General features: G+C 34.9%; 1 non-coding gene across 1 annotated transcript; it reads left to right on the plus strand.

Annotated features, from left to right (window-relative positions):
- Positions 1-403: 403 nt before the first annotated feature.
- TRNAP-UGG (transfer RNA proline (anticodon UGG)) lies at positions 404-475 on the plus strand. The gene has a single exon. It is a non-coding gene; the product is annotated as a tRNA-Pro (tRNA).
- The last annotated feature ends 18,753 nt before the right edge of the window (positions 476-19,228 follow it).

Consider the following 19,228-nt stretch of genomic DNA (forward strand, 5'->3'; position numbering starts at 1 on the left):
TGGCCCGAAAAATAAAATCCTGACTTCTTGGGCTCAAGTCCAATCTGAAGACTGAAAGTCGAAGCCCAGGGCATGTAAAATTTGGACTGGGCCGTTTGGGCTTGGGTTGGGCCCACCCAAGTTGCACCCCTATGGGGGAATGCCATTAAGACTCTAATTCTGATTCTGAACCCCAATTCCCACGAACCAAATGGACCCTAACACGAGAGGGATAAAAGACATAGCACTGTAATAGTGCCATGGGGATGGGAGAGAAGTGGGTGATAGATTTGCATCTACCTCAAATCCTCTACAGTTCTATCCATAATAATGGGATAACGTGTAGATGATGTGCAATCGAGTGGAGCCAAAGTGACTGTAACAACTAGAAATAGATAATGATAACAAACATAGGGAAGCAGTTGGGCATTTGGTCTAGTGGTATGATTCTCGCTTTGGGTGCGAGAGGTTCCGAGTTCGATTCTCGGAATGCCCCGCCTTCATCTATTTTGGATTTTTCTCAATGACTAAAATTTAAAAAGAATAACAAACAGTTAATGAGTTGATGGAAATGTTAAGAATTGTTTATATACATCAAGTGATCCATTTAAAATTTTTAAAATCCTGATTTTGCTCCTCGATGCCTTGTCCACGTCACCCTTTCTCTCCCAAACTATCTCCCCCACCAAAAACTTCCTCTTAAAATACCTCCTAATCTATCTCACATGCCCAATAAATCATCTAATTTTAATGTCTCTTTCCCTTCCTCTTCTCTCTCTCACATCTATTTCTATTATTAATGTTTAAGTCAAAAATTAAATATTGAAATAATACGAGCAAAAGAATATCTAAAACAAGAGAAAAAATAAATAGTGTAGTATGCCAAATAATAAAAGTAAAGTAATAAAATTTAATAATTAATTAAAAATATTTTTACAATTATAAATAATATTTTGACATTTTAATTACAAGATGGGTCAAGATTGGATCATTAAATAACCCAAAAAGATATCGGCCCAATTTATTAGTTACTGATTCAAACATATCTTCATTGATCCGGTTTGGTTTGCCAAATTTGTTATAGAATTCTTTTTAGAAAATATATCTTGAAAGTAAATATTAAAAACACTATTAATTAACATGGTTTTGTTAAAATAATAACATTTTTTAATAAAGTGTTTTTCTATATTTTTAGAAAAGTTCTATTAAAAATTCACTAATCTTTCTATAAATCATTGAAAATTTTCTATATATATTTTTTATGAACACGAATCTTCTCTTTTGTCTTATAGTTCCATTGCAACAAAATTAATTTTTTTAAAGCAATGAATGGTAGATCAAGTGGTAGATTGAGTTGTTTCTCAAGAGAAGAAGAAATACTTAAATTGAATACCCAAAAACCGTCCTACCCGATAGCTTCAATTATCAATTCATACCTAACTGGACCAATCTAGTTTAATCGGTTCATAGGATTGAGTAATTTGAATACTCGAAGACTGTCCACCCACTAGCTTCAATTACTAGTTCATATCAAATTGGACCGATTTGGTTTGACCCGATTATACAATTTTAAAAACAAAATGAGCAAATAAGGGAAATTTTCACTAAAAATTATTTTGTTAATTAAAAAATAACATAAAATTAGAAAAAAAAATAAGGGAAGATAACAAAAAAAGATAAAATAAGTGAAATTTTCTAAAAAAATAGAAAATGACAAAAAATAGAAACTTAAATTTTTTAGTTAGTTGATAAAAAAGAGAAAATTTCTCTAAAAATAACAAGTTTTTTAACTTATTAAAAGTAATATTTATCAAGCAAATATTAAAAACCAGAAAACAACTAAAAAAATAAAAATCAACAACTTATATTACATGATTGACTTAATAATTAAAGCAAATTAAATAACATAGTTTTATTAACATACTCTAAAATTAGTAAAATTAATTTTATAAAATTTATAAAAGTTAAACACAATAATAAACAATTAAAAGTGTTAGTAGACTTAGAAAAAAAATATTTTATTATTTAAAATTGATAAAAATTCATTCAAACTTAATTCAATTGAAAATATTTTTTAAATTTAGCTAAATAAAAAGTAACTTGCTTTCTATAATCCTTTCTAGAATTTTGTTTTTTTTTTCAAGTTATTAGACAATACATAACTCAAGAATAATGCTAAGTGGATAGTGCTAAGCTTTATTGCCCAATTACAAATGTCCTAAGATTCTTGTCTAAATGTCACTCAAAAAGCTTGTGCATCGCATTTAAGAGTAATTAATAAAACTAATAAAATGTAATAAAAATAGTAAAAATCAGGATAAATAATAAAACTTCATACAAATTTATCTAATAACATCTAACTCAAAAATAGTTTGGATTGGAATTTGTGTCACTTGGCCAAATTGATATTGTCATAAGGTTCCTTCCACAATTTCTTTTAACATCACTCGGGCATCGCACGAGGCCCAAATGCCACAGAAAAACTACAAAGATTTGTACGAAGAGACCTCTAATCTCCCACCCTTTCTCTATGTAATTCCGTTTCTTGCATATTGTGTTCGAGTTGCAGATTTCACATGTTGGATTAAAATGGCGTTGAAAATAGGGTTGAGTATGAGAAACTTTTTTGTTCAACTTAGTACAATTAGAGTTGTAAAGTGGGCTAGGTCGTTGGCCCAACACGACTCAAGTCCTACAGCCCAAACCCTGGTGTCATGCCGAGTTTGGGTTTAGAGGCTTGTAGGCGGGCACAACACGACAAGAAAAAAATGTGGGTCATGCCAGCATGGTTATATATTATACACATATATAATAATTATATATTAATATATGTAATTATTTTATTTTCATTTTTATTATACTATTTTATTATTATATTTTCTTTTCAATCTCATTTTATTATACATCATTGCATCGCGAGCAGTGCCGAGCTTATCTTTTGAGGCATTCTAGGCCAGGCAAGCACGGATCACCAAGGTCCACGTGCGGGCACAGCATGGCCTGCTATAGTGTTGGTGGCCTACCAAAGGGGGCCCGGTAGGTAGTAGTCTAGCATGAAAATTGGTAAGAAACGGAAGAACTTATTTAAATATTTTTTTGACCCATTAATTATCTTTTCTATACGTTAATTTGTACTTTCACTTTTTCTTTTGAATTACAAAAAAAAAAAAAAAAACAAAAAAAGAAAAGATAGGGAGAGAAATTTCTTTACTAATATGTTCTCTACATGCATGTCATGTTAGACGGTGTATGCCCTTAGCTCTAATAAGACTGATGTTATACAAGCATTTATGAGTAATATAAGATAAGTAAATTATTGTTTCATGATCATATTTGGTGAGTTTCTATGAATTACCCATTAGACTTGACATTTTTGAGACTTGTGTTAGTTTAGAATGTTCTTAACCATCAGATAGATTTGGAGTGTTTATCTTGACAAGGCTGATATTAGTGTACTGCTGAATTGGTAGAGCAACTTGTCTTAGTTGCAAGGGGTTAGACCCCAAACACAACTAGTGGGTGTTCGGAATAAGCACCAAATCTGAATAAATATCTAATTATGCCCTAGACCTTGGAGATAGATGGATAAAACTAAAAAGTTGCACTTAATCCATACTTGATTATGATACTGTACTAGGTTTTGAACTAAATTGCTTTTGATATGCCAACTAGTGAGATCCATCAAGGATCAAATATTTGGGCATGTGGGGGTAGTTTAAGAAATTTTCTGAGTGGGTGATCATAGTGATAGGAATGGCCCATTTGTCAGACAAAATGAATATTAGGGTTTACACTTTCTTTGATGGAAACTTAAACTATCGCAATGGATTGCAATAATATTTGAAATCTGATTTGAAAATTGTATTTACACATTGTATTACTATTTTATGAAAAATGTTTACAAAAAGGTTTTAATCCTGTGATGTTGGAATGTTTAGAAATTAGACTTGACATGGCCGAATTAGGTTTAACGGCTGGCCAAATTTTCAAAAATTTTCTAACCACCAACCTGGGAACTGATTTCTCGGTGATTGTAAAATTTAAAATTTTGGGATCAATCTTGCACTAAATCGGACCATATTTGAAATCCAAATTAAAACTGATCATACATGATATGGAGACCATAGTGTGCAGCTTCCAGAGTGCTAGTTCATGCCCAATATCAATCCCAAAATTGGCCTCCCACTGAACATGGCATAGTGTGTATGTGAATTCGATTTAACAACACCATTTCTGCAAAAACCAGTCCCAACTTACTTGGATTGAAGAGGGTGTGTGAACCTTATGTACCTTGATGTTTTTCTTGAAAAAAACATAGTGGATGACTGATAAAAAATCAGTCCTTATCAAAGCTAGATCGAATTAGGGTTTCTGGGAGGCAAGGGAGAATAAAAGAGAGCAAGAGAGTGAAGAGAATTTGTTTAATTGGACTGTCCCCTCTTTCTCCTTTATATAGAGCACTCTCCTAATTTAATTAGGAGTTGATCTAAATCAAATTTGGATAAGGAGTTTATTTTTAATTGATAAGCATTATCTTCTTAAGATGATAGATGATCCATACCTAGATCCATGCCCAATTTCAACCCAAGCCACATGACAATTTAAGTAATATGATCACTTAACTAATCATATTAGTAATGGGCCTTAGGCTCATTTTCTCTAATGGTTCATGTCCTAAGGTGTTGCATGGCCACTTTGGGCCTAAATATGTATGACGTAGGACCCATAAATGTCTCACACAAGTCTATAAGGGTTTAACCCTACCTCTGGAAGAGGTTAGGCCAAATTCACTGCTTATGGCAATGAACCCCTAACACATTCAAATTGAGTTGAGTTTGGGCCCAACAATTACACATAAATGGCCCTTGGATTCAACCACCCTATGAAGACCTAAGGACAATGGATTTATGTAAGATAGGGATGGTAATGGGGCTGGGCACAGACTCCCCGTCTTTGCCTCGTAGCTAAAATCCCCACACCCGTCCCCGCCCCATCTCCGATATCGGGGTGAAGATTCAACCCCCATCCCCGGCCCTATCAAAAATGGGGAATCCTCGACATACACCCGCCCCGCAACCAATGATGTAGGGACGGGTAATCCCCGACATTTCCCCGCCCCGATGACTGTTTCCAATTCCAACTTCCAAATTTGATTTCTTTATATTCATATTCGAATCCAGCTTAGATGCAATTGGGTATTGAATAGCATTAAAAATGATCAGTTGATCACATTATTGTATACACTATTGTTCAAAATTGGTATTAACCAGCTCATGAGCTCATGGTTTTCTCTTATAACCTGCTTCTGTCCAACATTTTTGGGACGACTCATGTCCACCAAAGGCCAATTACAATTAAATTAAATTGCAAAGCCCTTGATATACTCGGATGGTGTTTGGAATTGTGGCTATTATATAACATTGCACTAAATCGTAATCAGCAAATCAAAAATTCTGCAGAAAAAAAAAAAGAATCCTGCTCATAGGTAACCAGCAGATCTAGAGAGATGGCAAACATTCTCCGGAAAACAAAACTGCAGGAAAAACCAAATGCATGCCAGTCACTTTGGAGTGCTCAATTCCTCAGAAATCATTAGAGAGAAAAGTCACTTTGAATTTCATATCCAAGAGAATTTCTTGAAACACCAAAAGATGGAGCTCTGCCAAATGTGGAAAACATAGAAAAATGCCACATCAGAAATAAAAATTATGATATATTTTTTTCTGTTATTTAACCAAGAACAAAAATGAACACATTGTCTTGTAAACAGTAACATAGAAAAATAAAAGAGACATAAGAGAAAATGGAACAATCCAACCGTTTGGTTTTTTGAATAATTGATCAGAAAATTGGATTCCATTAATTGGTGGGCAATAATGGGTAAAAAATGCAACCAATTTATGCATTCTATAAGGTCATGACTTGAGGAGAAGCCCAGCTAATCCTCCATATGGTTTCTTGGAAATGAAATGCAAGAAGTACAGTAGGGAAGTAAGTTCACAAGAAGAAACGGTTGCCAGTCAACTTACAGGTTCTACCCCCTTAAATGAATTGAAAACCAACCAATTCATCTATCTACTTGGTGGCACTAGCAGTTATGGAAAACTTTTCAACCTTAAACAATTTGACTCATGTCATAAAGCAACACCATAAATAAATTAAAAATGGAATAGTAGAGGGAAAGTAAAACAGTATCAAAATTGAAAATAAAAATAAACCATTACAAAATAAAAAAAGAAAAAACTGTTTTAACCCTTTCAGGTACTTTTGTCATTAATATATAAAAAACAAACTGTCCAAACCCCAAGTTTCAGAACAATTGGTGAGAAGGCCAAAATGGTTTTTGATCAGTGACGGTACAGGAACTAACTAGTTGACAGTCTAGTGATTGAAGAAAATTACAAAGAAAAAAATCATTATTTATTCGCCTATTATTGTTTCATAAATAATGAATTCCAATAGTATTGTGCTTATTTTGGATGGTAGTACCATGGGAGCTCCACTCGTGATAGAGACTATTCTAAGGCACCTCAAAACTCTATGTGGTGTTAATATAACAAACCAAGCTCTATAGATGGTAATCCAATTAAAAATTAGCTTCTTCACCACTTCTATTTTTTCTGTTGCTAAAAATTACATATGACTTAATCATATAGAGAAAGATACATAGAGAAACAATTTTACTATAGTTCTAATTGACCCATGTCATAATTATGCTAAGATTGCTACATTTATGAATAAGAAAAAAATGTACCTGAAAATAACATGTCAGTCTGTAGCCTAAAAGGAATAGAAAAAGCAACAATTCCCTCCTTAATTTTCTGCTCATCAAATTCAATGGCCAAATCATTATTTTAGAAAACAAAAGATAAGGAATTTTCTTTGGTCATTGATTTGTCAATTTTGTGGGCAGGTTGCCAGGTTCCAGATAATTTGGATATTTATTTATCCATTGCCTTACAGTGTATGAGATCTAACTGCATTTCTTGAGAGCTTTAAGGCAGCATTTGGCATTCCTTATTTTAAGGATTTATCTCCTTTTTGCAGTTAAAAACTCAGTTTTCTTATGGGCATTTGAACAGCAAAAAGGAGTTAAGTCCTTAAAATAAGGAATGCAAAATGCAGCCTATGTTTGGTTTGGGTACCTCTCAAGACCTTGAGAGAGTTTCTAGCTAGCTGGTGTTCCACAGGGTCAAGTAAAAAATGCCAACTTGTCATGCTTGTCACCATGACCTAGGTTTCCAACAAATTGGAAAATGTGTTACTAGATCCAAAGTACACAAATGCAGCTCCATCTCACTCAAACAACTTTCTACTTCAATCCATAGCCCCACTTTCCTAAAACAATAAAAAAAAAACAGGAGTTAGTATATGGAGTTTAAGTTAAAACTTTATCAAAATCATCACTATTTAAATATTTCATCATCTATATCTGAATCATCACTATTGGTGGTGTTATAAGTGCAAGGATCCTCACCAACAGGAGCATCTACATAAAAGAAGAAAGTTAATTATAAAGGTAAAATGATGAACGCTCATTTTTTTTCAATATATAAAGATTCAATTTGAATAACATTACCTTGAATTTCATGCACCAATCAATTTTGAGAATACATCAATGCCTCCAATGTGTTGGCATGAAGTCTAATACGATGTGGACTTACTAGCCTTCCCCCAGTGTTAAAGGTAGACTCTGAAACAACTGTGGAAATAGGAATAGATAGCACATCCCCAATAATTGTTTGTAAGGTAAGATACTTGAATCCATTTTACTTTCACCAAGCTAAAATATCAAAGTTCTGAGTTCTAGGCAGTACATTTTCTTCTAAATAATGGTATAACTTTGACTTCACAATCAATACTTGAGTCCATTGGAAAGCGGATCTTGTTCTTCCATATCAATGTTTCCAGTTGTGTAAACCAGACTAACTAAAGTTTCACTACCATGTCCAACTTCTTTATACTTAGATTTTGGATTGATACTCATGAAGCAAATCATAACACAACTGACAAATCCTCTCAATCTCATCCAATGCACCATCCGCATATATCATAGGAAAATAATACTCCATCAACTTCATCTTATATCTTGGATCCAATACTATTGCCACACCCAAAATGCCATTAATCACACACTAATACTTGTTAAATTTCTCTACCATTTTCAATGCCATCTTCCTTACAACCTCACATAAACATCTAAGCCACTGAGGTAATGCTATTCTGATCTCACAAACTTTGGGAAAATATAAATTTGTTGTGGGATACTTAGTTCTTGAGAATAACTCAGTCACATTATAAAACAACTTTAACCTCCCACAAATTTCCTTTGCCAATTCCCATTCTTCCTCACTTGGTAAACATAAATATTGTGATTCACGTTGTCTTAAGCGAGAGAAAACATCCTTATAAGTCAAAGCAGTATGAAGCATCTCATATGTTGAATTCCATCAAATTTTTGTTCTCTTTTGGGGGTTGCTTTCCAATACACAATACTATCACGAATTTTTTCAATGGCATATCCAATCACAACTAATCCATATTATACAATCAAATTAAGTATATGTGCACAACAACGCATATGCAAGAATCTTCCATTCAACATAAGTGAATTCATAGAAAGCTTATCTATAATATCATTGAAAATGACATCATTTGTAGTGCAATTATCAATAGTAATTGTAGATAACTTTCTATCAATATTCCAATCTAAAAAACATTCTACTAACATATCTGCATGATCCTATTTTGTGTGTGGACAAGGCACATAAACAAACCTATAACAATAAATAAACAGAAAAAAAGCTAAGCAACAAAAGTAAATATAAAAAAATGGCAAAACTTACTTAAAAATATTAAATACTATTAGTGAATTATTATATTAAAAAGGCATAGCATATAATTCGACTTTGTAAAACCCAATCAACATCAATGAAATGTGTTGTGACGACCTTGAACCCTTTCTTCTGATTATTAGCAGTCCACATGTTAGTTGTGATGACTACTCTGCTCTCATTCTTCTCCAACAACTTAATTGTCTTTTTCTTTTCTTGTTCAAAAATCTTCAGAATATCTTTTTTAATTGTTCTTCTCGAAACCACTGTAAATGTAGGTTGTAGACTATTTGAGTACCTCCTAAATTCAGTGTGATTGACCATAGAGAGAGAGGATACTCATGTAGAATGATCATATTAGCAAGTTCTCTCCTTGAGTTTTCTGGATCAAAAGTGCTCTATGTGACTTTAAACTTTCCATCCTTCTTATTTTGACTTCCCCCCAAACATTGTTGCCTCATATCCTATTGATTACGCCTTGGGAACCTATGCAAATACTCGTACAAATGTTTAGTTCCATTTTTTGATTCCCCACCAAGCTTCTTATTACAATAGTTACAAACTGCCTTGACTTGTCCATCAATAGTTACTTTTTTTAAATATTCTGATACAATAGAAATGACTCTCTTTTTAGATGGTGCTTTTAAAGTTATGGTATTTGAACTTCTTTTGCCAAGATCATTCCCAGATCTTGAAGATGGAGGAGCTATTGTAGTTGTATCATTTTCATTTAGGGTTGAAGCAAGAGACAGGATAGCACTTTAGCTAGCTGGTTCTGGTAGAGAGCCTGAATTATCTCCTTGTCCAGACATCAAGATTCAAGACTAACCTTAAAGAAAAAAATATATTTTATAAGTAGTTAAAATATCAAGATTTATAGAGCAATAGTTAATATATTTTATAACCTTAAAGAAAAAAAATATATTTACAGAGCAGTGTAGCTTCTTTCTTTCACCATCCAGACCTTAGGTTACATTAGTTGAAATTCATCTTTTATACTTATTGCATACACAATTTCTTTGTGGTTATAGGGTCCATTGCTGAAGCTTTATCCTACAACTATTCGACAAGCATTGAGGCATGCTTCTGTAACATGAATTCATAGGCATTTTGTTTTGCATACAATTAATGTTTTCTAATATTTGTTTTCTTTCATCTTTTGTCCAAATTTTCAATGTCTAGTAGAACCTCACAGACCTCAATATGAAGGAGGTATCATTGCTAGTTTCAAGGACTGACTTTGGAGAGAGAGAGAGAGAAGCATAAGATAATATTATATAATATAACAACTGGATCTGGGTGATTGGATGGTTGAGAATCTAAAACGAGGAAGGGTTCCTTTTCGGGACGACCGACCCACTTTTCTCTCATCTTCAGGCCACTCTGGCCTCTCTCTCTCTCTCTCTCTCACACACACACACACACACAACAGACACAGTGGCTCTAAGCCACCTCATGTCGATTAGCTAACAGAAGTGTACTAGAGAGGACTGAAGTTCTCATAGAAGTTTGAGAGGATGGTCCATGTCAGTTAGCTAACCCAGAGTTCAATCATGGTTTGAGAGGATGGTCCATCTTTAGGAGTGCAAAGATTGAACAAAGAGTGTTAGAAGGAGGCAACGACTTCATCGTTACTCATAGTAGGAAACAACCACATGATAGTATCTCACAGAAGTTTTACTTGCGCAAGGGGAATCTTTACACCTTATCTGGTAATGTTTGATAAAATGACAGAGCCCAATAAAAAATTAAAAACAAACACTGAAAAAGGGTTTGCATCTAATGAAAAACATTGTACATGTATTCAGTATTTGCTTGTTTTCTTATATTAGCATGGATACAAGTGAGTGAAGGAAAAGTACCAATAAAAGTTGTTTTCAAAACAAAAACTGGTTTGCTCTATGCTACGGTGGTCGGCAGTTCTACGGTGGTGGTGGTGCCTGGCAGTCGGCGGACGAACGAGACTTCTTAGTTTCTCAGTCTACAATTGAAGACTGAGCTGAAAACAATTGGTTGATTGTAGACTAAGCTGCAACTCTGTGTTATGGCGGTCGGCGGCCGGCGGTCAGCGGTTCTACGGTGGCGGTGATACCCGGCAGTCGGTGTTTCTGCAAAGGTTAAAGGTCTCTGAGTCTCTGTATGTGGCCATGTGCGACTGCGAACTACGGTTCTGCCTTTTGCAAGCGAAGGTTGAAGTTGAACAATGAAACTGAACATATTACTCTTACCCTAATATGTTTAATACATTATATATAAGGGTATAGTTGTAAATTACAACCGGGTCAAGGTGGGTTCGGGGATTTATAGGCAGACCCCATCCCCGCCCCGTCTCCAGTTCGGGGCAAAAAAATTCCCAAAACCCGACCCGCATACATTTGTGATCGGGGAAAATCTGTCCCGTTTGGGGCGTCTGATTGGGGACCCGGTTTTGTGGGTAAAATTGCCACCCCTAATGTAAGATGAAGCTCTTTAAGTAATCACTCTTGTAATTATCTCTTACACCTAACCTCTTGGTCCATAATCATTAAAACACTACTCATATGGAAGGACTTATTCCCTAACTGCAAAGTGTAGTGTCACACTCTCTGGTTGAATGGATCCTGGGATTAAAACCTTTTACAAACGTTTTTCATAAAATAGTAATATAACATAGCAATATATTTTGCATATCAGATTTCAAATGCAGTTGAAATCCACTGTCGATAGTTTATATTTCCATCATAGTGTAAAACCTCGTTAGACAGTTGTATGCCCTTATTTCCAATTAGTTTGATGTACTTATGACATTTATTGTAAATGAATGAAGTGCATATTTGATTCATGTTATTGTGGTGTGTTTCTGTGTAATACCCTTAAACTGGACACTTAATGAGACTCGTGTTAGTTTAGAATGTTCACAGCCGTTGGATAAGTCTGGGGGGATTTATCCTACTAAGTTTGACATTGGTGTGCTGCCAAGTGTTGGGGTGGCCTGTCTCAGCTACCAGGGTGAGACCCAAAGCACATGCAATGTAGGATTACTTGAAACCTTGAACCGAACCAGATTTCCAGCATTGCCCTGGACCTTGGAGATTAGTGGGCAAAACTGGAAAGTTACACCTGACCCCTAGACTCAATTATGATACTGCACTAGATGTCTGATTGGGTTGTCTTTTGATGAGAATAAAATTTATCTTATTTTTATCCTCAAATATTCAGTCTTTTATACTGAATTAGTACTTATTTGGACTCATATTTCTTGTATTTCGGTTCAGGGCATGAAAGAAGGCATCAGGAGAAAAGCAAGGCAAATCGGATTATTTTTCACAGTTTCAACACCGTTCAATAATCTGGGCCTAACACTAGTATCCAAGATCCGATTGGGCTGATTTAAGACTCACTGGAAAGATAAGAGAGAAAGCTACAACTTTCATGTTTTGGGCTTTCACATATTCGGCCTACATCGAAGTAAAATCTGGGCCCGAAGTCGGGGCAAATTTGTAGGAAGGCCCAATTCGCAGCTAAAGCCCAACTTGCAGAAAAGCCTTGCAGTAGCCCAATTCGCAGAGGAAGCCTAATACAAATGCAAGAAGTTGAGAAGATGCCTATTAGATTTAAATTTGTAATGTAATCCTAGAAAGATAAAGAGATTGAGTTCACTAAATAAGGAGATAAGAGTAGGATTAGACTAGGACTTTCTATTTTTGAAAGATAAACTCCAAGAAAGAGTTGGAGACCACCCCTCCCCTTTAAGCTATATAAAGGGATGGGGGGCGGACCAGAAAGGCATCAAGAAGTAGAGGAGCAACCAATCTATCAAGCAAGAAAGCTTCAAGAAGGAGGTGGCGGCAAGAAGAAGAGGAGATCTCAGCTCCATGGGCGAATTCATGAGTTATTTCTTTCCTCTTGTTTGCTTTATTTCCTTTATCATGAACTGATTTGTTTTTAGCTAGGGCTGTGGAAAACCTAACCATGATAATGAATATATTTTTATCATTATGATTTATCCAAGATCATGATTTCCATATAGTCTATGAGTTATTTGTTTAATGCGATTAGGAGTGGCCATCTCTTAATTGATTAGGTTTATATGAATGAATCGGGAGAGGAATTCATATATTCGACCACATAGTTCATGGTGTGAATTGAATGGTATATAGGGATATATACACATGATTCATCTGAATATATGAGTTTTTCTTGCACTTAATGCATTTATATTATTGAGAACTCTAGTCGAGGGATCGAGGGGTTCTTTGATAGAAATAGGTTTAATATATCTTGGGAAAGAATATTAAATAAAATTGGGAAAAACTTCAGCTTATGGGAATGACAATGATCTTGGTTAATCGCATCCATTAATATTCATTAGAATGGTTAGGTGGACCAATGGTCCTAGCGATTTCACTCAATCACTACATATTCGGTTATTAATTTCCCTTGCTTTTATTTTCTTTTTCTATTTTCTATTTTCAGTGGTTCTTACTCTTAAATCTGAAATTCGATTGTCCAAATAATCAAGGAAGGCTGTAGTTCTAATACTTATTTTTTTAAATCCTCGTGGGAACGATTTTTTTATACTACTTGATAACTAGTGCACTTGCTAGGGTTATACTCATAGGTATCATCTTTGATATGCCAATCAGTGAGATCCTTAGAGGGGGTTAAAACCTAGGTATGTTGGGACAGTCCAAGAATTCATCTGAGTGGGTGATCATAGTGATAGGGTCAGCCCCTTTGTTGGACAAAGGTAATGATCGGGGATGCACTCTCTCTGATGGAAACCAAGACTGCCAGCAACCGATTTCAATTGTTGAGATTTGTTTTGCAAAAATATATTTTATATGCATATAAATATATATATATATATATATATATGTTACGGTTTCAAAATGTTTGCAAAGGTTTTAATTCCCGAGATCCATGTGAGTAGAGAGTGCAGCACTGTTCCTTGTAGCCGAGGGAGAGGTCCTCTCTTTTCGGGCAGTGTATGATCATTATGGGTTGAGAGGTTAAGTGTAAGACCATTGAGGGTAATACCTGATGGGATAATCTTGCATCTGCCCACAGTCCCTGGGTGTTACAAGGTGGCTTGTCCCAGGGACCACTTAGTGTAAGTGTTGGGCACATAGAGTCCATGTGATGGGCTCAGGGGGTTCACTGGGCTTTATAGTGAATTCGGCTAGGCCTTGTAACAAAGGCTGGGCCAAACCCTTGTGGCTGATGTGTAGATCAATGCTTGGGTCCCACGCCATACATGGAAGCCCAACTGGGGTGCAGTTTGGAAGGCTAAGTGAGCACATACTCTTATTGGGCCTAAAGCCCATTTCGAACTGGGCTGATTTGATCAGTTAAATAAATGGGCGAATATAAGATTAGATTAGCAGATAGGATAGGGTCTTACCCTATCCACTCAGAGAGTCCAAATCTGAATGCAGATTCAGATCTGGAAACCTCCTGATAAGATTAGGAGATGGCTGATCTAATATGCAAATAAGATAAGGGTCTATCCTTATCTCTTAAAGGGAATTTAGATCCAAATATGATTTGGGTCAGCATCTCCTAATGGGATTAGGAGCTGATCCCTTTAAGGTTATAAAAGGAGAAGGGGACGGCATCTTAGAAGATCACATTCAAAACAGAGAGAGAACATAACACCTAGTGAGACTGAGTTGTTTTCTCCTTGCTGCCTCCTTCCTGGCGCCGCCATTACTGCCAGTTCGATCTCCTCTTTCTAGCAGGAACGATGAAGATTGGATCTTGATATCAGCCTTTGGAGAAAGGCTGATCTGAAGTTGTGCTCACAGCCCCAGCGAATTCTTGTGAAGGGTTCGGTTCTTTTGGAAGAACACTGCTGATTCTGCTCCATCCTACATTGCATCATCTTCAGTGGGAGCAGTTTTTGGTTCCTACCTTGGGCGTGAACACCTCCATTGGGAGATACTGCTTCTCCATATCAGGTATATCCCTCTCCTGCTTCCTACTTTGGGCGTGAACACCTCCATTGGGAGATACTGCTTCTCCATATCAGGTATATCCCTCTCCTGCTTCTGTTTTCAGATCTGGTTTGGTTTATGGTTCAAGACTGATCCTTGAAAATGCAGATTTTCTAAAACAATGAATGTGATTCCCAGATGAGGGGAGAGGAAATTTTTGGAATTTCGCCCAACCTTCCTGCAAGGTTCGGCCATCCATATGATGGATCTCTAATCCCTTCAAACCTAATGTTCACTCTCTCTAACAAAGGGGTCGATCCTATCACTATTATCACCTAGTTAGGTAATTTTTTAAATTGCCCTAACATGCCCAGGTATTTGACCATTGATGGATCTCATTGGTTAGCACATCAATGATAGCTCTATCCAATACCTAGTGTAGTATCATAATCAAGTTTGAGTTAGTGCAACTTTCTAGTTTTGGCCATCTATCTCCAAGGTTTAAGGCATAACTAGAAATTAGTCCATGCTTAGTGTTTCTTCAAAATACCTACTAGGTGTGCTTGGGTTCTAATCTTAGCTACTAGGACAAGCTGTTCCATCAGTTCGGCAGCACACCAGTGTCAGCCTTGTCAAGATAAACTCCCCAAGTCTATCCACTGGTCCGATCCAACCCGAGTCGGCTGAGTTTTCTTTAGCGTCAGACGGTTTCGAGTTACTAAAAAGCATAAACTGATGGGTTGGTTCGGTTTTGGTTTCCACACATGAAAACCGAAACCGAATCGACCCAAACTGATTTAGTTCCTAGTTAATACTTAGTATTTAGTACCTAACTTAGTTTCTAATTTCTAGTTACTTATAGTTACTTATAGTTTCTACTTTCTATTCATCTCTTTAGGAATGCCATTAATGGCAAGCATTGCAAGACAAGGAATGTCATTAATGCCATTAATAGCTTTTTGCATTTTTTTGGAAGGTTTAAGGAAAGGATCCTATTCTCTAAGGTCCTTTATACCAAATAGGTAATTACAATTAGGTGTCTTTTTAACTTAAGATTAGAAGCATTCTTAAAAATTCCAAATTTCAGTCTTCTTTTTCTAAAACAATTTGACTTTCTCTTTTCTTGGTAACTTCTTACTTGGTCCGCCCTTACTCCCTTAGCCCCTCAACTCAAGCACTCAAATTGATCTGTGCCGCCTGTGGGCCGGCCCGACACGACATGGCATGATGGTACGTGGATTGTGCCTGGCCCAACACGATGGTCTGGGTCCTGTTGGGCCTGAGGTTCCAAGTCTACGGGCCGGCACAGCACGACACAACCCAGCCTATGGCATGACTCATCAATGGCTGACACGGCATGGCACGTGGGCTCGTAGCGGCCCGCGCTCGATCCGTCCGATGAACTAGCCGTTGGGTGGGGGGTTCCAATGGCTAGTTTCAGATTTTTGGGTTTTTTTTTTTTAAAAAGAAATACCCTCCCAACAGCTATAAACATCTATATAGGGGAGGTATTTATGTATTTTGGTTTTGGGGGAATAAAGAATGACACAAATGCCCCCAATAGCTAGTTTGGGGGGACATTTTGGTAAAATGATAAATAACTTTACAATAACCAAAATACCCCTCCCAACATCTAAAAAATGGCTAGTTTTTGAATTATTTTCAATTTCTATAAATAGCCCTATCCTCCACCATTCTCACCATACCAATTCAACAATTCTCTTAATCTCTTCTCTAGTTGTCATACTCTCTCAAGTCCCAATCTCTCAATCTCTTAATCTCTCATACATTCTCTGATTCTCCAATTCTCAACTTTATTGAAGTTTCAACAAGAAGAAGCCTTTCTCAACATCTCAAGTATCACAACTCTCAAGTTAGCAATTTGGGAGGCTTAGACTCTTGGAGTTGAAAGGCTTTAACCGTTTAATTCAAGTTGGGATTCTAAACCGGCAATCCGGGTAATTGCATTTAAATTCATTTTTATTTTTTTAGAATTTAGAAAAATGACCGGCTCCTCCCAAAATCAAATCCTCAACATGTTCAATGTCGATGATGTTCATTCGCAACATGGTAGTATTAGCACTAATATGGATGCTATTGATATTAATGGAACTTCCACCCCTAGTACTAATACTAGGGGAAAGAAAGAGAATGCCACTAAGTTGACTAGCCTGGGTTGGAAAATATTTAAAATAGAGGAGGTTCGGGGAAGGGAAAATGAGCTATTTGCCAAGAATGTTGGAAAAACTTTAGCTATTGTAGCAAGGGTGGTACTGACCATTTGGGCAGACATTTGCTCACCCATGAGAAAGTGAGTGAATTAGCAAATTGGGCAAGGGGTTTTGATACTTTTAAATATTCTCAAGAAAAAATGAGGCAAGAATTAGCAAAATACATTGTACATGCTAAACAACCATTTTTGTTAGCTAAAGATACTAAACTTGAAAAATGGTTACGTAATTATGTAAATCCACAATTTAAAAAAGTTTCTAGGAATACTATTAGATCAGATGCTTTAAAATTTTTTTATTCATATGAACAAATATTAATGTATATGTTATCAAATCTTAATTCTAAATTTGCAATTACTTCTAATATTTGGACTTCTAAATTTAGCATAAGTTATATTTGTTTTATCGGTCATTTTATTGATGAAAATTGGCTTTTAAATAAAAGAATTTTAAGTTTTACTAGGATTGAATGGCCACATACTGGCCCAGCTATTGCTGCAAGTATTTTAAATACTTTACCTGCTTATGAAATTGACAATAAATTATTTTCTTTTAGTTTTGATAATGCTAGTAATAATGATTCAATAATAAATATTTTAAAATCTCAATTAAAACCATGTTTAAATGGTAAATTATTTTATATCATATGTGCATGTCACATCTTAAATTTATGTATTTAGGATGCTTTAAATTTATAAAATTAGAAATTGTATTATATATATTAAAAGTTCTGGAGCAAGAAAACAATAATATAAATATTTATGCCGAAATTATGGTTTAAAATATAAACATTTCATATTAGATGTTAAACATAGGTGGAATTCTACCTATGCTATGCTAGAAAGTTGTATTTCTCACAAACAAATTCTTATTGATTTTTATAATGCAAAAATGCCTACTGATATTATATTTGAGAAAAACTTGCAAATGGCAATTTGTATAAGAGATTTTTTAAAACATTTTTATGATGCAACTAATGAATTATTGGGTATATATTCTCCAACTATTTATAATTTATCTTATCAATTAATGATGATTAGTGATTGTTTTTCAAAATATAGAAAGAATCTACAATGTAAAGTATTATTGAAATAATGGAAAATAAATTTAAAAAATAGTGGGAGAACATTTCTCTTATTTATTGCTTAGCTACAATATTAGATTCTAGGATTAGGAAAGATGGTTTAGATATTTTACTTGAAACATATTGTGAAAATCTGAATATTGAAATTGGAAATAAAAAAGTAGAAATTAATAGCTTATTATTTGAAATGTATAGTTTATATGAATTTGAAGTAACATGGAATAATAAAAATTCTATAACTTGTACAGCTACATCTTCCACTTCTGAACTTGAGTCTAGTAGTGGAAGAGAAAAACTTTTTTATTTAATAAATAAGAGGCAAAAATCCATTACCTCGACAACAAGTTCATTTACTGAAGTCAATTTTTATTTATAAGCAAAATTTTTTACTTTAGGTGATTCTTCCTTCACCTCGGAGGGAACAAATAATTTTAATATTTTAGCCTGGTAGAGTGAACATGCAAAAAATTATCTAGTTCTCGCTGCCACGACACATGATCTACTAACCCCTTCGATGTCTACAGTTTCATTGGTGTCTTATTTTAGTGCAGGTACTAGGGTGTTCAACAACAAGAGAAGTTGTATGAATGATGAGAGTCTAGAGATGTGCATTTGCTTTAAAGATTGGTTGGATGTTGAAGATAGATTACAAGACAAAGGAGGGCATGACACTAGGCGAGCTTTGTAACAAAAATGTCATGTGACTGGCCTCAAGAATATTTCTGAAATTTTTTGAGGACAACATTTACCCCTCTATATTTAAATTTATTGGTAAAAAATGAGGGCAAATAGGGTAATCAGTTATTGATATTAAATGAATTGAAGATAGGTAATTTTAAGATATTCAATGCATTCAATTCCCTCTCATTAAATCCAATATTTAAATTATTAACTTGCATTCATGTTCATTTAATCATATATTTAAGTCATTTTTGTTTCTTCTCATCATTAAATTCTATTAATTAAATCCATACTTAATAAATTAATAATTCAAATAACATAAAAGCTTATATTTTTAAAAATCTACCTAGAAAAATAGTGTTTTCATCTAGGTGGTTGTATGAAATTAAACCATTTTTGGTCAAATGGGTCAATGCATATTGCCATGATTAAATAATAAAATGAAAAATAGATAAAATAAAAAAATAGAAATTAAAAAATTGAGAACATTTTTAACATACATGT

Source organism: Nelumbo nucifera, chromosome 1, assembly GCF_055504915.1.
Source record: "Nelumbo nucifera cultivar China Antique chromosome 1, China Antique-T2T, whole genome shotgun sequence".
Lineage (NCBI taxonomy): Eukaryota > Viridiplantae > Streptophyta > Magnoliopsida > Proteales > Nelumbonaceae > Nelumbo > Nelumbo nucifera.